This window comes from Dendrobates tinctorius, unplaced genomic scaffold, assembly GCF_039654945.1.
Source record: "Dendrobates tinctorius isolate UK_male_01 unplaced genomic scaffold, ASM3965494v1 ptg000016l, whole genome shotgun sequence".
Lineage (NCBI taxonomy): Eukaryota > Metazoa > Chordata > Amphibia > Anura > Dendrobatidae > Dendrobates > Dendrobates tinctorius.
In genome coordinates this window covers 61,437,774-61,464,854 of record NW_027361684.1, presented here as the reverse complement: position 1 = coordinate 61,464,854, position 27,081 = coordinate 61,437,774, and positions in this window count along the sequence as shown.

The following is a 27,081-nucleotide window of genomic DNA, read 5'->3' as shown; positions in this document are numbered from 1 at the left end:
CCCACTCGGAATAACAACCAATCGCTAAGCATCTTTCATTTCAGCAGAGCTGTTTAAAAGATGAAAGTTGAGCTGTGAATGGCTGCTATGAGCAACAGTTTTCCTTGCAACCAATCACTAAGCATCTTTCATTTCACCAGAGCTGTTTAAAAGATGAAAGACTAGCTGTGATTGGTTGCTGTGAGCAACAGTTTTCCTTGTAGACAGTTGTGGTATCTGAGGCCTATTATTCTTACCATTTCTATGGAGTTATCATCCTTCTGTAAATCTGGAAATAACACAATTTATTACCGTTCTGACACAGACCACCCTCTGACACAGACTGCAGGGGGAGCCCAGTATCACACAGGATAGGATTAGGGTACCGTCACAGTTAGCGATGCACCAGCGATCCCGACAACGATATCACCCGGTAAGGATCGCTGGTGCAACGCTAAATGGTCGCTAGTGAGCTGCCAAACAGGCAGATCTCACCAGCGACGTAGCAGCGGTCGACGGTCGTTACTTTCCTGTCAGACGCGGCGATGAAAACGTCCTGCCGCCCGCGTCCACGTGTTGCTCGTTGGCGCCAGCAGGAAGCTGCTGCCAGGACGTTTTCGCGCGATCAGCTATAAGCCGGGGAGCCAGTTGGAGGTAAGTATCACACATAGCAATATCGCTGTTGCGTCACAAAATCGGTGACGCTTAAGTGACATTGCTAGCAATTTCGCTTAGTGTGACGGGGCCTTTAGACACACAGCTCAGCAGACAGTATAAAACTGGATAGGATTAGATAAACAGCTCAGCAGACAGTATCACACAGGATAGGATTAGATGCACAGCTCAGCAGACAGTATTACATAGGAGAGGATTAGATATACGGCTCAGCAGACAGTATCACACAGGGTAGGATTAGATACAAGGCTAAGCAGTCAGTATCACACAGGAAAGGATTAGATACACAGCTCAGCAGACAGTATCTCACAGGAGAGGATTAGATAGATAGCTCAGCATACAGTAGAACACAGGATAGGATTAGATACACAGCTCAGCAGTCAGTGTCACACAGGATAGGATTAGATACACGGCTAAGCAGTCAGTATCACACAGGAAAGGATTAGACACACGGCTCAGCAGACAGAATCACACAGGAGAGGGTTAGATACACAACTCAGCAGTCAGTATCACACAGGATAAGATTAGATACACGGCTCAGCAGACAGTATCACACAGGATAGAATTTAATGCACGGCTCAGCACACAGTATCACACAGGAGAGGATTAGCTACACGGTTCAGCAGTCAGTATTAGCGATGAGCGAACGTGCTCACCATTACTCGTTACTCGCCTGAGTATCACGGTACTCGGTGTACTCGGCGAGCACCGAGCATTTTTGGGATTACTCGGCAGGAACTCGGGTCTCCACCCAGCATTTTTGGTGGACATTAGAGATCCAATTACGCTGCAGAGATTGTCTTCCAGGCTATGAAACGCCGCAGCCATCTTTGTTGTGGTCATGCAGTGATTGGCTGGCCGCACAGCATCATCAGGGGTATAAGAGACCGGACGCCGCCCTGCTCGGTGCATTCATCTCTGGATTGAGAGAGAGTAGGGAGAGTAGCTGCCTTGATAGGGTCAGAATTGGAGATTTATAAGTTAGTGTGGGGTCTACCATCCTAAATACTCACATCCAGCTAAACCATCAGTCCTTCTATGGACTAATTTCGGAGTATATAGGTTCCAGTGTTAGGCAGGCAGGGTAGTGTACGTTACTCTATACATATCAGTGCAAGGCCTGTAGGCACTGTATGTGTGTAAATAGATCATTGCATACATCAAGAGGGTCCATTCCCTTCCCGTGTTCTGTTGCTGCTGCTACCTGTTGGATATAATAGCTATATATAGCTAGCTCCAGGTGTAATTGTAATACAGGCCACACATATTTGGTGTGTTATCTCCATGGCAGCTCATATCTGCTGTGCGTGCTCAAAGTTTGTCCAGTTTACAACTGTTTTCTTTTTTGCCTGGCTGTCACTTTTGGTTAATTACAGCAGTATTTAGCCAAAAAACAAAATACAGGCCACACCTTTGTCATAGTGGTATCTCTGTGGCAGATCATATCTGTGCATGCTCAAAGTTTGGCCAGTTTATGGCTGTTTTCTTTTTTCTGCCTGGCAGTCACTTTTGGTTAAATACAGCAGTATTTAGCAAAAAAAAAAATACAGGCCACACATTTCTACTCATAATTTTGTGTTTTCAAAAGTGAACACAAAATCTAAAATGAATTAAGACAGTCTGTTATCTCAGGCTGAGGCCTGCTGTATCTGTGGTGGAAAAATCTTTGCTTCGTAGGCATATGTTGCATAGATCTGACTGCTAGCCTTGTTCTACTCATAATTTTTGGGTTTTCAAAAGTGAACACAAAACCTGAAAAAAAATTAGTACAGTCTATTATGTCAGGCTGAGGCCTGGTGTATCTGTGGTGGAAAAATCTTTGCTTCGCAGGCATACGTTGCATAGTTCTGTCTGCTAGCCTTGTTTAACTCATAATTTTTTGGTTTTTCAAAAGTGAACACAAAACCTGAAAAAAAATTACTACAGTCTGTTATCTCAGGCTGAGGCCTGGTGTATCTGTGGTGGGAAAAATCTTCGTTTTGCAGGCATACTTATAGCATAATTTTTCTCCCAATAAATCCATTTGTATTGAGCTTTTAAAATATTTCAGTAGTCCATTTAAAATAAGCAAGGTAAGGGGCAAGGGACGGGGAAGTGGACATGATGCTGATGGTGCATGCAGAGGACGAGGCCGTGGCCAAGCTGAAAGCGGGCCACAGCAAAGACCCACATCTTCGCGCTTGACCTTCTGGTCCCTGTTTCTAGGGGACCGCACCACACCACTGTTGAAGCCAGAGCAATCTGAAACAGTTGTTGGTTGGATAGCAGAAAATGCTTCCAGTCACTTAGCCACCACCACCAATATGTCTTCCACACGGTCAAGTCTGAGTAGCCATGAGTGTGGACCAGATATTACTGATGATGAGACACAATTTCTGGAAAGTCAGGAGGAGGAGCAGGGTGCGGATGTGGAAGACGAGGTGGTGGATGACATAGTGACTGACCCAACCTGGCAGGAGGACATGCAGAGTGAGGACAGCAGCACACATGGGCAAGTAGGCATATCACCCAAGCAGGCAGGAAGAAGCAGTGTAGTGGTTGCAGACAGACGGCGTGCATCCGTTCCCCGTAACACCAACAGGATGGAAGTTTCCATTCCAACTGTTAGATCTTCCAGAGTCTGGTTATTTTTTAAAGACTCTGCTGATAACCCCAAACAGGCCATTTGCAGCACTTGCCATGCCCACATCAGCAGGGGTAGCAAAACTACCAGCCTGACGACCACCAGCATGATTAGGCATATGCCAGCAAAGCACCTGACTTTGTGGGCCGAACCCCAGGCTCCAGGAACATTGTCTGCAGGTGACAACACTGCTTCTTCCACTGTTTTGCATACAAGCCAATCCCCACTTCACTGTGCCTGTGAAGATGCCTCGGGTCCTGCACCTGTTGTTGCCCAAAGTCAACCAGCACCATCATCAAGCCTGTCCACGTCCTTGTTCCAGCCCAGTCTTCAGTGGTCAATACCCCAGTCATTGGAATGCAAGCAGAAATACGCAGCCAATGCCCCACAGGTCACAGTACTTAATTTGCACATTTCTCGCCTGCTTGTGCTCGAAATGTTGCCTTATAAGTTCATTGAGACGGAAGCTTTCTGCAACCTGATGGTGGAGGCCTTCCCAAGGTACTCGGTCCCCAGTCGCCACTATTTCTCCCGTTGTGCCTTACCTGCACTACACCAGCATGTGTCCCACAACATTAACCATGCCCTCAACAATGCTGTTATTGTGAAAGTCCACCTAACCACGGACATGTGGACAAGTGCTTGTGCGCAGGGACGGTACATCTCACTGACGGCACACTGGGTTAACATAGTGGAAGCCGGAACCCAGTCAGACCTTGGGATGGAACACATCCTCCCCACACCGAGGATTGTGGGCCATATGTCAATCAGGGTTGCACCCACAGTCTACAGCTCATGCACCTCCTCCTCTTCAGCCTCCATCTCTGAAATGAACACAATAGTCAGAAGCTGGAAGCACTGCCTCAGCCAAGTGGCAACAGGCTGTGCTGAAGCTAATCTGCATATGTGACAAACCGCACTGTTAGGCGTCGGATTTCTGTCGCTGCACAGCGAGAATCCCGAGCCTTGGCTCCGACGGTCTCCCATTCCTCTCCAGCCGCAGAGGAGGTTGCTCAGCAAACTCGTCGGTTCCGGCGCTCTACCCAGACCAACTCCGTGGGTTTGCTTGCTGCTGTCACCTCTGGCACAGCTATGGAAATGCATGCTGCTCAGCAGCGAGATTCTCCAGGGACTAAGTCCTCATGTCGGGCCACTGAGCATGCCCGTGGAGTGATCTCCCATTGGAGATTGAAGGTCACGTGCTCAGGTCCTGCTCATGTTCGGATTGGCCTATCCGAGAAGCAAGGAAGGTCCCGGACGCTCGCGTCTATAAAAGGTTTGCCTGGCCGCTCGGCCATGCGCTAGGATAGATTGTAATTTCAGACTATGAGGAGTGAGTGGTGTATGCACGTATGAATGTCTCTGGTGACTGACTCATTAAGAAACCCCTACCCTTGGTACGCATGTGTTGTGCAGCCTAGCCTGCTAGCACCCAGGCTTATGTGTAGGTAGGTCAGAGTTGGAGTCAGGCTTTAGTCCACACCAGTGACTCGGCACGCCTCAGTGTGAGTGCTCCACACTCCATAGCCAGTGTCTTTAGCGGCGCTCGTGGCAGCGACACCACGCGCTCAGTGTGCCTAGAGGGACTCTAACCCCGTGTCCTTGGTGTAGAGTTCTGTGGCCATTCACTGTACGCTCTTTTGGCTGGACTCTGTGAGCTAAACAGGCTCCGGCATTTACGTTCAGCGGTGGTGCGGCTCTGTGAGTTAACAGAGTTCGCTACTGTTCACATTGGGTGACGTAAACCACATGTGACTGTTTTCACACCGCTTAAGTCTCCCGCCATTATCTAGCAGCAGCGTACCACCTCTGCACGGTGGACCCCGGGCTGCGAATGCACCTACTACTATTTTATAAGTTGGTGCGTTCCACCAGCCATAACACGCACAATGCAGACCAGTTGTGGACAGCGCTGAAAGAGCAGTCAGATATTTGGATGACACAACTGAACCTATAGCCAGTCATGGTCATGTGTGACAATGGCCAGAACCTGGTGGCAGCTCTGAGGCAAGGTGAGCTCACACCCGTACCTTGCCTGGCCCATGTGCTTAACCTCATGGTACAATGTTTTCTCAAAAGCTACCCGGAGCTGCTGGAGCTGCTAGTGAAAGTACACCATCTGTCTGCCCATTTTAGAAAGTCAGCTACAGCTTCAGCCGCCCTTGCCGTGCTTTAGCAGTGTTTGCAGCTTCCGGCTCACCGACTGGTGTGTGATGTCCCCACGCATTGGAACTCTACACTGCAAATTTTGGAAAGGATTTGTGAGCAGAAGAGGGCAGTTGTTGACTACCAGCATCAACAAGGCCATCGATGTTCAGTTCAGTCTCCACACATAAGACCTAAGAAGTGGACATGGATGTCAGACATATGTACCATCCTCCAGAACTTTGAGGAGTGCACCAAGACGGTGAGTGGCGATGATGCCATAATTAGCGTCGCCATCCTGCTTCTCAGCATTCTGAAAAATTCTCAGCTCACAATTAAAGAGTATGCATTGCAGGCAGAGCACGAGGACATGGAACAAGGAACCATACAGTGTGATTACACTCAGCCCAGGCTCATGTCGTCGAAACGTGGATTGGTAGACAATGAGGAGGAGGAGGAGGAAGATCATGAGCTACTTTCATACACTATAGATGGTACTACAAGCACATCTGTCATGCCGTCTGTTCAGTAGGGATGGCCTGAGGACAGGGAGGATGATGAGGAGGAGGACAGCATGGTCAGTTGTCCTCTTGGTGAGGACAAGGAAGTTTTGCCTGTTAGCACTCTGGCAAGCATAGCTGACTTTATGTTGCGCTGGGTTACCTGTGACCCTCGCATTATAAAAATTTTTAGTGACACTCATTACTGGTTGGTAACACTTCTAGACCCATGCTACAAGGAGAACTTTGAATCTCTTCTTCCAGAGGCAGAGAGGTGTACAAAAATGTTGCTGTACCAAAGGGCTCTTGTAGTGGAATTACAGAAAAAATTCCCATGTGAGAATGCTGGCAGCAAACGTCAGAGTTTGCTGTACAACCAAGGAGTCCAAGCGAGAGACAGAAGTACAATCCAGCTCAGGCAGGGGAACAATGGCAAAGTTCTGGGACAGTTTTCTCAGACCCTCCCATCGTGGCGCCACAGAGGCAAGGGGTGCTGTCGCACGAAGTGCAATGTTTGGGAAGATGGTGAGGGAGTACCTTGCAGATCGTACAAATGTCCTCCTGGATTCCCCTGTGCCTTTTAATTATTGAGTATCCAAGCTGGACATGTGGCATGAACTGACTCTAAACTCCTTAGAGGTCCTGGCCTGCCCTGCTGCTAGCGTTCAGTCAGAGTGGGTTTTTAGTGACGCTGGTGGAATTATAACAGATAAGCGCATCCGCCTGTCAACTGACAATGCTGACAGACTAACTCTTATAAAAATGAACAAGGGGTGGATTGGGCAAGACTTTTGTACACCACCGAATGAAAACAGCTAAACATAACCTCAAATACATTGTCTTTTTTGTGGAGGTGTATTCTCATGCACCTCTTCACAACCACACATGGCTATCCACTTCCTGATTTGGTCTTTTTGGTGTTATTCTCCTCCTTATCCTCATCCTCATCATCCACAACCAGTAGAACTCCAGGGTGAACGTATTCTGTGATGCAAAAGTCACTCAATTTTTGTGCAAGGGTGTTTTTATGATGCCCAATACTAATTAAAACTAAAACAAATGTTGCTCCCCCAGTGAGAACTGTCATAAAACTGAGATGTACGTATATTCCTCCCATTTATTCTTATATTTACCATTTTTCCTATCTGTGAAACATCCTTTTATGACCTAGAGTTTACCTCTCCAATATAAAAATAGTGAAATCCTGTTATATTATATTTTCATTTATATCCCTGTCTCTGAGCTGTTTCTTGGGACAAACATATCACGTTGAACACATTCTGGCTTCATATCTATTAACTTGTGTTCGCCCCTCTCTTTTGTTATTTTCTTTCATAGGTGGATTCACATTTTTTATTTATATGTTTGATTTCAGTATGATTTATCATTTTGTCTCCTCATTCTCCGCCACTAGATGACCAGGGTAAGCGTGTTCTTTCCTGCTACAGGCAGTCCAATTTTTGGCAAGGGTGTCTATGATGCCCATAGTATATTTTTAAAAAAGGTACCCCCATGGGGAAATGTTTGTCAGCCCATGCACTGCGTGTATGGGCATTACAAGTCTAGGAGACCCGCTCTTTTACATTGGGCCTAGCTTGTACTGAGGCCTTCATCAAAGTCTTCTCATTCTCTTCCACTAGATGACCAGGGTTAATGTGTTCTGTGCTACTACAATCAGTCCAATTTTTGGCAAGGGTGTCCATGATGCCCATAGTAGAATTTTAGAAAATATACACCACGTGGGGAAATGTTTGTCAGCCCATCACTGCGTGTATGGGCATTACAAGTGTAGGAGACCCGCTCCTTTACACTGGGCCTAGTTTTTAATGAGGCCTTCATCAATGTCTCCTCATTCTCTTCCACTAGTTGACCAGGGTTAACGTGTTCTATGCTGCTCCAGGCAGTCCAATTTTTAGCAAGGGAGTCTATGATGCCCATAGTATATTTTCTAAAAATGTACACCCCATGGGGAAATCTTTGTCAGCCCATGCACTGCGTGTATGGGCATTACAAGTCTAGAGGACCAGCTCCTTTACATTGGGCCTAGTTTTTAATGAGGCCTTCATCAATGTCTCCTCATTCTCCGCCACAAGAGCACCAGGGTTAACATGTTCTGTGCTGCTACAGCCAGTCCAATTTTTGGCAAGGTTGTTTTTATGATGCCCATTACTAATTTGAAACCAAAACAAATATTCCTCAATCAGGGGGAAATGTCATAAAAATGAGATGTACGTATATTCCTCCCATTTATTCTTATATTTTACATTTTTCCTATCTGTGGAACATCCTCTTATGACCTAGTGTATACCTCTCCAATATAAAAATAGTGAAATCCTATTATATTATATTTTTATTTATATCCCTGTCTCTGAGCTGTTGCTAGGGACAAACATATCTCATTGAACACATTCTGGCTTCATATCTATTAACCTGTGTTCGCCCCTTCCTTTTGTTATTTTCTTTCATAGGTGGATTCACATTTTTATTTATTTGTTTGATTTCAGTATGATTTATCATTATGTCTTCTCATTCTCCACCACTAGATCACCAGGGTTAGCGGGTTCTGTGCTGCTACAGGCAGTCCAATTTTTGGCAAGGGTGTCTATGATGCCCATAAAATATTTTTAACAATTTTACTCCCCCAGGGGGAAATATTTGTCAGCCAATGCTCTTAGTGTATGGGAATTCCAAGTCTAGGAAACCCGCTCCTTTAAATTGGGGATAGTTTTTTAGCAGGCCTTCCTCCATGTCTCATCATCCACTGCCGCTAGATCCGTGCTGCTACAGCCATTGCCAAAATCCTAACAAGGGTGGGTGTTTTTGCTGGGCATTAAATACTTGTTATGGAAAAGGTTGAGGTGTACCCCACAGGGGAACATGTTTGCCAGCCAATACACTTAGTGTATTGGCATTACAATTCTAAGAGACCCGCTCCTTTCTAATGGGACTTTTTTTAAGAGGCCCGCCTTCATGTTTCTTCCAAAAGGGGATTGGGGTTATTGGGGTGCATATGACTTGGTAGTAGGGCAGGCTTTGCAGTCAATGCATAAGAAAACAGAATGGGAGTAAAAAATGAATAATGTGAAGTGGATTTTCCTTTTCCCATCCAGTATGTGGGTTCCAAGACTTATTGGGTGCATATGACTTGGTAGCAAGGCAGTTCTTTCAGTCAATCCATAAGAAAACAGAATGGGAGTACAAAATGAATAATGTGAAGTAGATTTTCCTGTGCCCATCCACTCTGTGGGTTCAAAAGCTTATTGGGGTGCATATGACTTGGTAGCAGGGCAGGTCTTGCATTCAATACAACATTTTTAATGGAAGCCATCCTGGACATCTCATGAGAGGGGTATTCTGGTGCATCGTAATTCTTGGCAGCCCATCCACTCACTGCATAGGCTAAAACAGTTTAGGAGATCCACTGTTTAATAATGGCCCTTTAAGCAGATTAATGCCGCCTGATGTCCGTGTAAAAATAGGCTCTGTGACTTTAAGAGTCCCTCCATAAATGATTCAAGATATGTCTGCTTATGTGTCACACACCACATGGCCAGTTAGGTATGATAAATGTTACAATGACATTTCCCAGTGAATGCATTTGTTTTGATTGAAAGTAATGTTAAAGTTGAAAAATGCTTCAAAAACGCTGCGCCTGAACATAGCCTAAGTGGTGGAGGAACATTTTGGTCTGGGGTTATTTATTTTGCCTTATATACAAGTCATTAACCTGGAAAGGATGTACCTTAACATATTTCCCAGCAAAATCTGTTTTGGTTTCATGTTGGTATGTTTTTTGGCGCACCGCTAAAAATGGCATGAAACTCTGACAACATTGGTTAAAGCTGTGAACTAGGAGTCAGGAATGCTTGCAGGGGCGATCTCCATGATGTCACCATGTCATTTGAGCAGTGTTCCCATCATTTTCAGTGATTTTTAGACCTTAAAAGGACCCCCGGGGGGATCACAGTAAAAATGCTTGGGTCTCCCTTAAGGTACTGTCACACTTAGCGATGTACCAGCGATCCCAACCAGCGATATGATGCAGTCAGGATCGCTGGTACATCGCTAAGTGGTCGCTAGTGAGCTGCCACACAGGCAGATCTCACCAGCGACATAGCTGGGGACAGGGGTCGCTACTTACCTGTCACACCAGGCGATCCTGCGTCCTCCCGCCCAGCTCCACGCTCGTCGCTCGTCGCAGGAAGCGCCGCAGGAAGCTGACGACGAGAAACAGTCCTGCACATTCTCGCGCGATCAGCGATAACCAGTGGGGGAGCTGGTCGGAGGTAAGTATCAGACACAGCGATATCGTTCGCAATATTGCTATAACGTCACAAGTTATAGCGATATAGCTAGCGTTATCGCTTAGTGTGAGATGCCCTTTAGACTTACAGTGGCTCGTTGTTCTGTCCGAGTACCCGAGTATTACAATTTGCTCGACACGAACAACGAGCACCTGGGCATTTTACTGCTTGCCCATCACTAGTTAGTATCAAAAGGATAGGAGTAGAAACAGGTCAGCAGACAGTAACACACAGGATAGGATTAGATACACGGCTGAGCAGTCAGTATCACACAGGAAAGGATTAGATGCATGGCTCAGCACACAGCATCACACAGGATAGTATTAGATACACAGTTCAGCAGACAGTAACATACAGGATAGTATTAGATATACAACTCAGCAGACAGTATCTCACAGGAGAGGATTAGATACACAGCTCAGCAGACAGTATCACACAGGATAGGATTATATACATTGCTTAGCAGTCAGTATCACACAGGATAGAATTAGATACACGGCTCAGCAGACAGTATCACACAGAATAGGATTAGATACACAGCTCAGCAGACAGTAACACACAGAATAGGATTAGATACACAGCTCAGCAGACAGTACCACACAGGATATGATTAGATACATTGCTCAGCAATCAGTATCACACAGGATATAATTAGATACATGGCTCAGCAGTCAGTATCACACAGGAGAGGCTTAGTTACACGGCTCAGCAGACAGTATCACACAGGATAGGATTAGATACACAGCTCAGCAGACAGTATCACACAGAATAGGATTAGATACACAGCTCAGCAGACAGTATCACACAGGATAGGATTAGATACATTGCTTAGAAGGCAGTATCACACAGGATAGAATTAGATACACGGCTCAGCAGACAGTATCACACAGAATAGGATTAGATACACAGCTCAGCAGACAGTATCACACAGAATAGGATTAGATACACAGCTCAGCAGACAGTATCACACAGGATAGGATTAGATACATTGCTCAGCAGTCAGTATCACACAGGATAGAATTAGATACACGGCTCAGCAGACAGTATCACACAGGATAAGATTACATGCACAGCTCAGCAGATGGTATCACACAGGAGAGATTAGATACACAGCTCAGCAGTCAGTATCACACAGGATAGGATAAGATACACGGCTTAGCACACAGTATCACACAGGATATGAAGAGACGCTCGGAACAGCAGACAGTATCACACAGGATAAGATTAGCTACATGGTTCAGCAGTTAATTTCACAAAGATAGGATTAGGAACAGGTCAGCAGACAGTATCACACTGGATAGGATTAGATACACAGCTCAGAAGACAGTATCACAAAGGGTAGGATTACATACACAGCTCAGCAGACAGTATCACACAGGAGAGGATTAGATACACAGCTCAGCAGACTGTATAACACAGGAGAGGATTAGATACACAGCTCAGCAGACTGTATCACACAGGATAGTATTAGATACACTGCTCAGCAGACAGTACCACACAGGAGAGGATTAGATACACAACTGAGCAGACAGTATCACACAGGAGAGGATTAGATGCACAGTTCAGCAGACAGCGTCACACAGGAGAAGATTAGATACACAGCTCAGCAGACTGTATTATACAGGATAGGATTAGATACACGGCTCAGCAGCCAGTATCACACAGAATGGATTAGATGCACGGCTCAACAGACAGTATCACACAGGATAGGATTAGATACATGGCTCATCAGACTGTATCACACAGGATAGGATTAGATACATGGCTCAGCAGACATTTTCACATAGGATAGGATTAGATACACAGCTCAGCAGACAGTATCACACAGGAGAGGACTAGATACACAGCTCAGCAGTCAGTTTCACAGAGGATGGGATTTGATACACGGCTCAGCAGCCAATATCACACAGAATGGATTAGATGCACGGCTCAGCAGACTGTTTCACACAAGAAAGGATAAGATACACGGCTCAGCAGACAGTATCACACAGGAGAGGATTAGATACATGGCTCAGCTGACTGTATCACACATGACAGGCTTAGATACATGGCTCAGCAGACTGTAACACAGGATAGGATTAGATACACAGCTCAGCAGACAGTATCACACAGGATAGGATTAGATACATGGCTCAGCAGACAGTATCACACAGAATAGGATTAGATACACAGCTCAACAGACAGTATCACACAGAATAGGATTAGATACACAGTTCATTAGATGGTATCACACAGGAAAGGATTAGATCCACAGCTAAGCAACAGGACATTTTCATTCCAAGAATTCCACTGAATTCCTCTAATTTGCCTTTTGATTTTAATAGCCTCCAGTTTCCAGTTCAACTGCTATTTGCAATGTCCATTAACAATGTTCAGGGACAGTCCTTGAAAGTAGTAGGGATTAATTTGCAATCTCCATGCTTTTCCCATGGTCAACTTTACTGGCCTTTTCAAGTCTTGGAACTGCTAAAAATCTGTTCATCTTTGCACCGAAAGGAAAAAACAAATACTTAGGTAATCATTTAGTTAATCATTTAGTTAATTTGTCTTGCAAATCTGTAGTGTTGAATATATGATGTGAAATGTTTTCATGTACAATATAATCATTATAATTTGCTATAACTACCTACAGTTATTTACTATGCCTGGGCATTGCCGGGCTCTTCAGCTAGTATACCTATAAAGAGAAAAATTTGCTCTTCTCCATCTACACCTTTGGCTTTGGACCGCTCATAGAATCTCATGGTTTTAAGTATCACCTCTATGCTAATGACACATAGATCTACATCTTTAGACCAGATATCACCTCCCTACTAACCAGAATCCCACAATATCTGTCTACTATTTCATCCTTCTTTTCCGATAGATTTCTAAAACTTAATATGGACAAAACAGAATTCATCATCTTTCCCCATCTCATTCAACTCCCCCAACAGATGTATCCATTAAAGTAAATGGCTGCTCACTCTCCCCAGTCCCACAAGCTTGCTGTCTCGGGTTAATCCTTGAGAGAAAGCAAGGTAGCGGTCTACAGAGAGCGCTGAGGATCGGCCAGAAACATAGATTAGGCGATGGAACGGGTGGATCCGCTGCAGCTCCAGCTGTGTGCCCTCAGATAAGGAAAAATAATATGTGAAGCAAAGTGTACATGGTCAAATGGGGTATGTCGGTACTGTAGGAACATTATACTGTGTGTGGGGGATGGAGGTACTGTGAGAACATTATACTGTGTGTGTGGGTATGGTGGTACTATGAGAAGATTATACTCTGTGTGGTGGGCTGAAGGTTCTGTAAGAAGATTATATGGTGTGTGGGGGTATGGTGGTCCTACCGCCTCAACACATTAACCTAACTATCCCTGTGTGGCACAGTTAAAAGTTTTACCATAACCAGGTTCCCCGCATCAAGTTCCCACATGCTTTATGCATCTATCACTCTTGAACCCCTCCAATCTATTAAAAAATCTGCTGCCCAACTAATCCACCTGTCCCCCCCTGCCATTCCCCGGCCTCTCCCCCTGTCAATCCATGCACTGGTTCCCCATTACCGAAAGATTCCAGTTCAAAACCCTAACCATGACATACAAAGCCATCCACAACCTGTGTCCTCCATACATCTGTGACCTCATCTCCCAGTGCTTACACAGTCTCCGATCCTCACAAGGGCCAGCTGCCGAGCGGGGGAATACCGCGTCCCACCTGTGTATGCCACCTCCATATCTTAACAAGGTACGCTTTTACAGCAGAGTCCCTTTTCTACTTAATTACAGGGCTTGGTAGAGGCTTTTTTATTGCTGAGCATACATGTTTTTTTTTTTTTTTCCTTTTGTGCCTCAGCTTCATATGGACCTATTTACCTCCTGGACTATACAGCACTAGTTTCAAACAGATTAAGCGTCCATGATACCTCCAAGGAGATTTATACATTTCTCTATGTATGGTTATATATTCCTTTTTGCAAGGTATAAAATCTGACTATTTCCACTCATTTTTACTCATCCTTGTAAGATAAAAATAAATTTTTGCACAATTTTTTCATTTTTTTTTTTCTCATTCTGTTTTTTATTTTTCATTTCTCAGGCATTTAAATCAGTATATCCACTCTTATAATAATAGGAGATGCCATTTAGATCAACATGACATTCTGAAGTAGGTATGACCACAACATTCACCTATTGATATCACCATCAGTAGATATTTCACCACCATAACCATTCACCTGATTCACCATAGATCTCCATAGGAATCCTTACTTGGGTACCGGATTAGTATTTCGCGATAGCAGTCGGGTATGTCCCCTCTCTCTTCTATTTCAATTTTATTTCAACTTTATTTTTCCTTTTCACCTGGTTCTCCTCTCTCAATATTGTGATATATATATTGTGATATATATTTCTCTGTATACAATACGGATACCACTATATGATTATATCACCTGTGATTTACATCAAGATTATTCATCAATATGTTTGTACAACATTGTATATTGTTTTTATGAGGACCCATTATGATTTTCTTCTGTATATATTTTGTACCTTTATATAGCAGACTGAGGAAGGCCGATAATAGGCCGAAACGTTTCCAGGACTGCAATAAATTATAAAATAATTCTAATTTGCAAAGGATTATTCAGTTGAGTGCCAAGTTACTTTATTATCCGATCCTCACAAGATCTCCTTCTATACTCACCTCTTATCTCCTCTTCCCACAATTGTGCCGTTACTTAAAGGTACAGTACCAGCACAATGTTAATACCAATATTTTTCCATTTTCCAGCCTTCTATTATCTTCCTTACTTTATATTGATTCACTCTTTAGGAGTTTCTCTCCTCTGAACCTAGCCCCTGCATATTCTCTGCCAGTTGATTCCACACTTTAGGGCTGGCACATTTGTATATTTTTTGGAATAAGATATATGCATTGTGATTTCATTATTTACCTCTATTCACAGGAATTAATTTCTTCACAATATTTTCTCATGTGTTCAGTATTTATATATATACCACTTGTAGATTTCATATTTTTCAGTAATGGCTTACTTATATAAAATGCAAGTAATCTGATAATATTCTATATACTTTTTGGCCTACATATGTATTACATTTAGTGTTCCTCCTTGCATAAAAGCGGAGGTAGCGGTCCTGCTGGGTTGTTGCCCTCCTACAGCCCCCTCCATGTCTCCTGGTGTACTGGCCTGTCTCCTGGTAGTGCCTCCAGTCTCTGGACACTACGCTGACAGACACAGCAAACCTTCTTGCCACAGCTCGCATTGATGTGCCATTCTGGATGAGCTGCACTACCTGAGCCACTTGTGTGGGTTGTAGAGTCTGCCTCATGCTACCACAAGTGTGAAAGCACAACCAACATTCAAAAGTGACCAAAACATCAGCCAGAAAGCATTGGTACTGAGATGTGGTCTGTGGTCCCCACCTGCAGAACCACTCCTTTATTGAGTGTGTCTTGATAATTGCCTATAATTTCCATCTGTTGTCTATTCCATTTGCACAAAAGCATGTGAAACTGATTGTCAATGAGTGTTGCTTCCTAAGTGGACAGTTTGATTTCACAGAAGTTTGATTTAGTTGGAGTTATATTCTGTCGTTTAAGTGTTCCCTTTATTATTTGAGCAGCATATACAGTCATATGATAAAGTTTGGGCACCCCTATTAATGTTAGCCTTTTTTCTTTATATCAATTTTGTTTTTTGCAACAGCTATTTCAGTTTCATATATCTAATAACTGATGGACTCAGTTATATTTCTGGATTCAAATAAGGTTTATTGAACTAACAGAAAATGTGCAATCTGCATTTAAACAAAATTTGACCTGTGCAAAAGTATGGACACCTCAACATAAAAGTGACATTAATATTTCATAGATCCTCCTTTTGCAAAAATAACAGCCTCTAGTCGCTTCCTGTAGCTATTAATGAGTTCCTGGATCCTGGATGAAGGTATTTGTGACCATTCCTGTTTACAAAACAATTCCAGTTCAGTTAAGTTTGATGGTCGCCGAGCATGGACAGCCCGTTTCAAATCATCCCACAGATGTTCACTGATATTCAGGTCTGGGGACTGGGATGGCCATTCCAGAACATTGTAATTGTTCCTCTGCATGAATGCCTGAGTAGATTTGGAGCGGTCTTTTGGATCATTGTCTTGCTGAAACATCCATCCCCTGGGTAACTTCAACTTCGTCACTGATTCTTGCACATTATTGTCAAGAATCTGCTGATACTGAGTTGAATTCATGTGACCCTCAACTTTAACAAGACTCCTGGTGCCGGCATTGGCCACACAGCCCCAAAGCATGATGAAACCTCCACCAAATTTTACTGTGGGTAGCAAGTGTTTTTCTTGGAATGCTGTGTTTTTTAGCCTCCATGCATAACGCCTTTTTGTATTACCAAACAACTCAATCTTTGTTTCATCAGTCCACAGGACCTTCTTCCAAAATGTAACTGGCTTGTCCAAATGTGCTTTTGCATACCTCAGGCGACTCTGTTTGTGGCGTGCTTGCAGAAACGGCTTCTTTCGCATCACTCTCCCATACAGCTTCTCCTTGTGCAAAGTGCGCTGTATTGTTGACCGATGCACAGTGACACCATCTGCAGCAAGATGATGCTGCAGGTCTTTGGAGGTGGTCTGTGGATTGTCCTTGACTGTTCTCACCATTCTTCTTCTCTGTCTTTCTGATATTTTTCTTGGCCTGCCACTTCTGGGCTTAAAAAGAACTGTACCTGTGTTCTTCCATTTCCTTACTATGTTCCTCACAGTGGAAACTGACAGGTTAAATCTCTGAGACAACTTTTTGTATCCTTCCCCTGAAAAGCTATGTTGAATAATCTTTGTTTTCAGATCATTTGAGAGTTGTTTTGAGGAGCCCATGATGGAGAATCAATGGCTCCTCAAAACAAATAGGAGAACTACTTGCAAGTGGCCACCTTAAATACCTTTTCTCAAGATTTGATACACCTGGCTATGAAGTTCAAAGCTCAATGAGGTTACAAAACCAATTTAGTGCTTCAGGAAGTCAGTAAAAAGTAGTTAGGAGTGTTCAAATCAAGAAAATGATAAGGGTGCCCATACTTTTGCACCGGTCAAATTTTGTTTAAATGCAGATTGCACATTTTCTGTTAGTACAATAAACCTCATTTGAATCCAGAAATATAACTGAGTCCATCAGTTATTAGATTTATGAAACTGAAATAGCTGTTGCAAAAACCAAAATTGTTATAAAGAAAAAAGGTTAACATTAATTGGGGTGCCCAAACTTTAACATATGACTGTATATATATATATATATATATATATATATATGCGTCACATAGTGGAAGAGCCCGGCATTGCCTGGGCATAGTAACCAACTATTACAAATTATAGTGATTATATTGCACATAAAAACATTTCACATCATATATTCAACAATACAGATTTGCAACAAAAATTACCAAAACGATTACCCAAGTATTGATAGTATTTTATTTTCAACTCATTCAAGAGCCTTTTGATAAACAACAGGTGTATCTGTGTATCTAACCCTATCCTGTGTGATAAAGTCTGCTGAGCTGTGTATCTAATCCTCTCCTGTGTGATACTGACTGCTGAGCTGTGTATCTAACCCTATCCTGTGTGATAAAGTCTGCTGAGCTGTGTATCTAATCCTCTCCTGTGTGATATTTTCTGCTGAGCTGGGTATCTAATCCTATCATGTGTTACTGACTGCTGAGCCGTGTATCTAATCCTATCCTGTGTGATACTGACTGCTGAGCAGTGGATCTAATCATATCCTGTGTGATATGCTGAGCCGTGTATCTAACCCTATCCTGTGTGATACTGACTGCTGAGCCATGTAACTAATCCTATCATGTGTGTTACTGACTGCAGAGCCGTGTATCTAATCCTATTCTGTGTGATACTGTCTGCTGAGCCGTGTATCTAATCTTATCCTGTGTGATACTGTCTGCTGAGCCATGTATCTAATCATATCCTGTGTGATACTGACAGCTGAGCCGTGTATCTAATCCTATCCTGTGTGACACTGACTGCTGAGCCGCGTATCTAATCCTATCCTGTGTGATACTGACTGCAGAGCCATGTATCTAATCCTATTCTGTGTGATACTGTCTGCTGAGTCGTGTATCTAATACTATTCTGTGTGATACTGTGTGCTGAGCCGTGTATCTATATCCTGTGTGATAATGTCTGCTGAGCCGTGTATCTATATCCTGTGTGATACTGACTGCTGAGCCGTGTGTCTAATCCTCTCCTGTGTGATACTGACTGCTGAGCTGTGTATCTAATCTGATCCTGTGTGATACTGACTGCTGAGCCGTGTATCTAATCCTATCCTGTGTGATACTAACTGCTGAACAGTGTATCTAATCCTATCCTGTGTGATACCATCTGCTGAGCCATGTATCTAACCCTATCCTGTGTGATACTGACTGCTGAGCCGTGTATCTCTTCCTATCCTGTGTGATACTGTCTGCTGAGCCGTGTATCTATTCCTATCCTGTGTGATACTGACTGCTGAGCTGTGTATCTAATCCTATCCTCTGTGATACTGACTGCTGAGCCATGTGTCTAATCCTATCCTGTGTGATACTGACTGCTGAGCCGTGTATATACTCCTATTCTGTGTGATTTTGTCTGCTGAGCCGTGTATTTAATACTATTCTGTGTGATACCATGTGCTGAGCTGTGTATCTAATCCTATCCTGTATGAAACTGTCTGCTGAGCCGTGTATCTATTCCTATCCTGTGTGATACTGACTGCTGAGCTGTGTATCTAATCCTTTCCTGTGTGATACTGACTGCTGAGCCATGTGTCTAATCCTCTCCTGTGTGATACTGGGCTCCCCCTGCAGTCTGTGTCAGAGGGTGGTCTGTGTTGGCACGGTAATATATTGTGTTATTTCCAGCTTTACAGAAGGACGATAACACCATAGGAATGATAAGAATAGTAGGCAAAATTGTTTGGTGAATTGGAAGGTGCGGGGTTAAAATTTCACCTCACAACATAGCCTATGTTGTTCTCGGGGTCCAGACGTGTGACTGTGCAAAATTTTGTGGCTGTAGCTGCGACGGTGCAGATGCCAATCCCGGACATACAGACATACACTTTTTGCTCATTATGTACATAGGGGCAAAATTGTTTGGTGAATTGGAACACACGGGGTTAAAATTTCGCCTCACAACATAGCCTATGACGCTCTCGGGGTCCAGACATGTGACTGTGCAAAATTTTGTGGCTGTAGCTGTAACGGTGCGAAGGTGTAGATGCCAATCCCGGACATACACACACACATTGAGCTTTGTATATTATATATATATATATATTATCTTTGAACCCGTTCTACGCCCGGGTAGCGAGCATTTTTATTGGTATATGGTCTCCTATCCTGCTATGTGCTGCCACCCTCCTATCCTGGTACGCATGGCACCCCTCATTCCTGTCCTGGTATGCATGGTACCCTCACCCCCCCAATCCTGGTATGCATGGCACCCCATTCTTCATCCTGGTATGCATGATCCCCTCACCCCCCAATCCTGGTATGCATTAAAATCAAATTCTGATCAGAGTTTGATCAGAGTGACAGCATATTGTGATCACATTGTGATGCTGTGAAGAGAAGACTCTTTTGTTAGCCTGAAGTGAAACTTAGGAGACTTCAAACCCCTAGTCACAAAGTTTAAACTATTCAAAAAAAAATTCCAGTGGAAATAATTCTAAAGGGCCTGTCACACTAAGTGATATCGCTAGCAATATCGCTATAACATCACTGGTTTTTGTGACGTTATAGCGATATTGCTAGCGATATCGCTATGTCTGATACTACCTCCGACTGCTCCCCCGCTGAATATCGCTGATCGCGCGAAAACGTCCTGGACAGTTTCTCGTCATCAGCTTCCTGTGGCGCCGACGAGCGACGTGGGCGGAGAGGACGTCAGGATCGCCTCGCCTGACAGGTAAGCAACGACCCCTGACCGCTGCTATGTCGCTGGTGAGATCTGCCTGTGTGGCAGCTCACTAGCGACCACTTAGCAATGCACCAGCGATCCTGACCGCGTCATATCGCTGGTCGGGATCGCTGGTGCATCGCTAAGTGGTCGCTAGTGAGCTGCCACACAGGCAGATCTCACCAGCGACATCGCTGGGGTAGGGGGTCGCTACTTACCTGTCAGATGCGGCGATCGTTGGAGCCACAGGAAGCCCAGCAGGAAGCGCCCGACGAGAAATGATCCAGGAGCTTCTCACGCGACCAACGATGAGCAGCGGGGGAGCCGGTCGGAGGTAAGTATCGCATGCAGCAATATCGCTAGCAATATCGCTGCAACGTCACAAAATCGGTGACTTTACAGCGATATTGCTAGCAATATCGCAGTGTGTAACGGGGGCTTAAGAGCAAAGGCTAGATTTCCAAGCAGAGACTGCTAATCCCTTAGTAAAACTTTGCGAATCCTAATAAGATTAACAATGAAAATCAAAATCTTGTAAATTTTTGCATGGGAAGCCTTAACTCCATAAACAATAATTTTTTTGTCCACTTAAAGAAATCTAAAGAATTCAGCACCGGAAAATACATTTTGTAATAAACCTAAACAAATCTCAGAATCTGGAGGGCAGATGACCAAAAAAAAACACATAAATAGTGGACCAAGCAACCATCAGTCATTACATGCAGTCTTCTCAAAATGATTTGGATTTTTTAGCCAGGCTATGCAGCAGCTCATTCAATATTCAGTTCTTTGTTTAAACTCACAGGGCGACTTGGAGTCCAGGTGATTAAGTAAAGATAATAACCCACCAACAAACAGCATCCTGAGAGAGAAAGAAAAAGCAAATATCCAACCAATGAAGTCTCAATGTATTCAGAATGGTGACAAAGAGGTATTTATTATTTAAATCAGGTGATAAACTTGAACAACAGACCAAAGCATATTAAAAACACAGTATAAAAACATGGGGCGGACATCCAAATTAGATAAACAGGTGTTCAAAAAGAAATCGTAATGAATAAAGGGTCATAAATTGTGACACTAAAGGCCCTTTTACATTTAGCGATGCACCAGCGATCCGACCAGCGATACGACCCGGTCAGGATCGCTGGTGCATTGCTAAATGATCGCTAGTGTGCTGCCAAACAGGCAGATCTCACAGCGATGCAGCAGCGACGCAGCGCACGATTCTCACCTTTCACACACAGCGATCCTGGTGTCCTCCCGCCCGCGTCCAGCGTCGCTCGTCTCACACAGCAGGAAGCCCAGCAGGAAGCAGACGATGAGAAATGGAGCCACCCGATCTCGCGCGATCGGCGATGGACAGCGGGGGAGCCGGTCGGAGGTAAGTATCACACATAGCGATATCGCTAGCAATATCGCTATAACGTCACAAATTCAGTGATGTTTTAGCGATATTGCTAGCGATATCGCTATGTGTAAAACCCCCTTAAGAGGCTGTATAACATAAATATTAAATGATCAGGCGTAGCCCAAGAATCTGTCATAAGGTAGAAGAAATATGGTGCAAGTGCATAGAGGTATACAGATGGCTCAGATATGGTAGTGCATAATGGTAGTTACCGTATATACTCTTGCATAAGCCGAGATTTTCAGCACTTTTTTTGTGCTGAAAACACCCCTTCTTGGCTTATACATGAGACATGAGTCATTGCCAGTGGGGAGGGGGGATGGGGAAGCAGAAGACATCACACTCACCCTCTGGCATCATCACTGCATTTCAGTCCCTCATTGCATCTCAGTGTGGACGCCAGAAACTCTCTTCCTGTCTTCCTTCCAGTGCTGAGCGGTCACGTGGTACTGCTCATTAAAGTAATGAATATACACGTGTCTTTACTCCCATAGGCGTGGAGTTCATATTCTTTACTTTAATGAGCGGTACCACGTGACTGCTCAGCACTAGAAGGAAGACAGGAAGAGAGATGCCGGCGCCCGTCCCAGACTGAGATGTAGCAGCGCCAGGAGGATGAGTAGGACTGAGGGAGGGTGAGTCATGTGATATTCACCTGGTCCCATTCTACCGCCGGACGTGTCTTCCACGTCCTCTGGCTGTGATGTTCAGGTCAGAGGGCGTGATGACTTGTTTAGTGAGCACCCTCTGCCTGAACAGTCACTGCAGAAACCCAGAAGACACAGCAGTGCGCGGTGGTGGAACTGGGAAAGGTGAATATCGCAAGTGCCGGGGACCTGAGCCAGATGCGACATTGGCACCTTGCCCCCAGCAATGAAAGGTGAGTATGTCATTTTTTTAATTGCAGCATATGGGGCATATTTTAATATGGACTATCTTATGGGGCCATCATTAACCTTTGTGCAGCATTATATGGGGCATATTTTTGTTTGGAGCATCTTATGGGGCCCATCATGAACTTTACGGAGCATCTTATGGGGCCAATCATGAACTTTATGGAGCATTATATGGGGTGTATTTTGTATGGAGCATATTATGGGGCAATCATGAACTGTATGGAGCATTATATGGGGCTCCTGATTCAATATGGATATTCAAAACAATTTAACCTTCTGATGTCTCAATTAATTTTACTTTTATTGGTATCTATTTTTATTCTTGAAATTTACCAGTAGCTGCTGCATTTCCCATCCTAGGGTTATACTCGAGTCAATAAGTTTTCCCAGTTTTTTGTGGCAAAATTAGGGGTCTCGGCTTATACTTGGGTCAGCTTATACTTGAGTATGTACGGTACATTATGTCCATGCCCATATAGAATGCAATATACAAAAAGGGTAGTGAAAGATAGTGTATAAGTCATATGGGACAATACAGCAAAAATCATGTCACCTAGAGTTATATTCAATGTCCCATTACATTAAACCACTATGGAATGTAACTGACCGGTTGCAAAATTCATATACAGAAAAAAGGGGGGGATGAATTCAAAAAGACAACCAATGGTCATGGTATAAAATTGCTTTATTATATGGTAAGGCAAAGAACAAAATACAATAAAACATGCACCAGTGCTAGTTAGTCATTACAAAAAATAAGGACACGGTGAACCATGTTGCCAGAAATATAAGAGTATTGCCATAAGTGACATAAGAAAAAATCACTAATCAGGATCAAGACAGCAAAGAAAATAACGCAATCCAGATGCCTAAAAGGCCATCTCCAATTGCAAGCTAATAAATGACACATTTAATAAGAATCAAATGGATTATACTCATTGCAAGTTACCTGAAAAAATGCAAGTGCAGATAAACCAAGGGTCCCCGTGCCCGCCCCAACGCGCGTTTTGGAAGCACCTTCGTCAGGGATGTATTAGATGTGTCATTTATTAGCTTGCAATTGGAGATGGCCTTTTAGGCATCTGGATTGCATTATTTTCTTTGCTGTCTTGATCCTGATTAGTGATTTTTTCTTATGTCACTTATGGCAATACTCTTATATTTCTGGCAACATGGTTCACCGTGTCCTTATTTTTTGTAATGACTAGCACTGGTGCATGTTTTATTGTATTTTGTTCTTTGCCTTACCACATAATAAAGCAATTTTATACCATGACCATTGGTTGTCTTTTTGGATTTGTCCCCCCCTTTTTTCATATAGAATGTAAGTGCAATGAAAACAGAGCAAAGGACATAAAGTTAAAATGTGTCAGAGCCTGAGTGATAATCCTGCAACACTGATGGTGCTGTAGTAAGTGGTGCAAACTTACAGTTAGTTATTACTGTATCTGGGTGGCATCCACCCCGACACATGTCTTGGCTTCCGCCTTCGTCTGTATATATACATTGTTCCCAACTCATGCTTCTGGAGACATGAACCCTGTAAATTAAGTGGGCTATTATTAGAGTTGAGCAAAACGGGTCGAAAAAATTCAAAAGTCGCCGACTTTTGGCAAAGTCGGGTTTCATGAAACGAAACCCGACCCTAGGATGAGGTCGGCCACGAGGTCGGCGACTTACGCGCCAAAGTCGCGTTTCAAAAGTTTGTTTTGCGCTCTTTTTCAGCCAATCAGGATCCACGGACACTGTGGGCAACGTGATGACATAGGCACGGGTCACCACCATCTTTCAGAAGGGCATGCAAGTGATTGGCTTGCTTTGGTGGGCGTCACAGGGGGTATAAAAGGGCGTGCACGCCGACCGCCATCTTACTTCTGCCGATCTTAGTATAGGGAGAGGTTGCTGCTGATTCTGTAGGGAGAGCGTTAGGCAGGGAAGAAGACAAAAAAACTGCTTCTGCTGCTAGCGATTTGGCCTGCACAACACACCAGTCACTGTGTGTGCAGTGCAAGGGGAGGCTATATAGTGGTGTATCAGTGGTGTTGGTTGTTGGGCTGCCTTTTAAGGCTTCCTGACAGGCTGGCATTGCTGTTTACCCACTGCTCCGCAAACTGCTTTTTTAAAAGCAATCCCAATTTTTTTTTTTTGTCCTGCTGTAGAAGAAAAAAAAACTGCTTCTGCTGCTAGCAATTTGGCCTGCACAACACACCAGTCACTGTGTGTGCAGTGCAAGGGGAGGCTATATAGTGGTGTATCAGTGGTGTTGGTTGTTGGGCTGCCTTTTAAGGCTTCCTGACAGGCTGGCATTGCTGTTTACCCACTGCTCCGCAAACTGCTTTTTTAAAAGCAATCCAATCTCCCTTATCCTCTAGTCACTTTTGTCACAGCTGTGCCATCGAGCCTGTCACATAGCGCTCAGATATTCATTGGGCCTCACACAATCCACAAGTGTCCAGTGTCCAAAAGTGTATGCAGAGATTCAAAATCTCCCTTATCCTCTCGTCACTTTTGTCACAGCTGTGCCATCGAGCCTGTCACATAGCGCTCAGATATCAGTGGGCCTCACACAATCCAAAAGTGTCCACTGTCCACAAGTGTGTGCAGAAATTCAAAATCTCCCTTATCCTCTAGTCACTTTTGTCACAGCAGTGCCATCGAGCCTGTCACATAGCGCTCAGATATTCATTGGGCCTCACACAATCCACAAGTGTCCAGTGTCCAAAAGTGTGCGCAGAGATTCAAAATCTCCCTTATCCTCTCGTCACTTTGGTCACAGCTGTGCCATCGAGCCTGTCACATAGCGCTCAGATATTCATTGGGCCTCACACAATCCACAAGTGTCCAGTGTCCAAAAGTGTGCGCAGAGATTCAAAATCTCCCTTATCCTCTCGTCACTTTGGTCACAGCTGTGCCATCGAGCTTGTCACATAGCGCTCAGATATCAGTGGGCCTCACACAATCCAAAAGTGTCCACTGTCCACAAGTGTGTGCAGAAATTCAAAATCTCCCTTATCCTCTAGTCACTTTTGTCACAGCTGTGCCATCGAGCCTGTCACATAGCGCTCAGATATCAGTGGGCCTCACACAATCCAAAAGTGTCCACTGTCCACAAGTGTCTGCAGAAATTCAAAATCTCCCCTGTCCTATAGACACCTTGTACCTTGTTTTACATTACTATATAGTTTGTTAGATTTTGTCTACATTTCTACCAAAAATGAGGAAGGCTGGTGGAAGAGGCCGTGGAATTGGGTGGGGGTTGGCAGCTGGTAATGATGGTGTTGGTGGTGGATCTGATGGTAGTGGCAAGAGCAAAATAGGACCGAATGCAGGAGGTGCTGACCCTGCGTCATCGTCTGGCTACATAAGGCCTCGAACGCTTAGTTTTCTAGGAGTTGGCAAACCGCTTTTAAAGCCAGAGCATCAGGAAAAAGTTTTGTCTTACATTGCTGACTCAGCCTCCAGCTCTATCGCCTCCTCTTCTTCAGTTGTAAAAAGTAAAAGCACTGAGTCGTCATTGGAGGCTCATGTTCATGAACCACACCTTTCCTTGTGTCCTTCACCCCAACCAAGATTGAAGGATGACGCAGGCCATACTACTGATTACTCCATGGAGCTGTTTTCACATACCATGCCTGGATTATCAAGTCAAATGGTGAATTACCCAGGCCAAGATGAATCTGACATGGAGTGCACTGATGCACAGCCGCTGATGGATGATTCTGCTGGTACATTCACTCAGAGCACTACATTGTCCTCGCAGTGTACAGAGCCAGATTCTGACCCTGATGAGACTCAGGTGCCCCTTCCCTGCACATGACATAGAAGAGGAGGTGATGGATGACCCAGTTGTTGACCCAGATTGGCATCCATTGGGGGAAGAGGGTGCTGCTTCCAATAGCTCAGATGAGGAGCATCCACAGCAGACATCAACATCGCAACAGCTGTTATCTGGCAGGCCCGGAGCACTCCAAAGACAGGTTCCAAACATCAAAAGAGTTGCTGGACAGCTTGTCCAGAGGGTCAAAAGATCACAGCGTGCTAGGCCGCAAAATGTCTGCCAAAGTAGGAAGAGTGCAGTGTGGCACTTTTTTGAACAAAATCCTCATGATCAGGCCAAGGTTATCTGTAAGAAGTGCGCAAATACCTTTAGCCGAGGGAAAAATTTGAATACCAGTTGCATGCTTAGACATTTAACCAGCATGCACTTGCAAGCGTGGACACAACACCAAACCTCAAGTGCCACATGTGCAACTGATCACAACGAAGGTAGTCAGCAACGCTACATTGTTTCCCCCACTGTAAGCCCACCGGTTAGCACAGCAGCAAATGTTGAGGTGTCGTTGCAAGACCACAGCAGTCAGGGAATCCCACTGTTATATCAACGAAAGACTGATTCTAGGCCATCAGAAAGAACACCAACTCCATCACCATCATCAACCCTCTCTCAGTCCGCCCTGTCCACCGCTACTTCCACCATATGCAGCTCTCAAGTCCAGCTCACCCTCCCAGACACTATGAGTAGGTCAAGAAAGTACTCAGTCTCTCATCCGCGTACACTGGGTTTGAACGCCCACATTGCCAAACTAA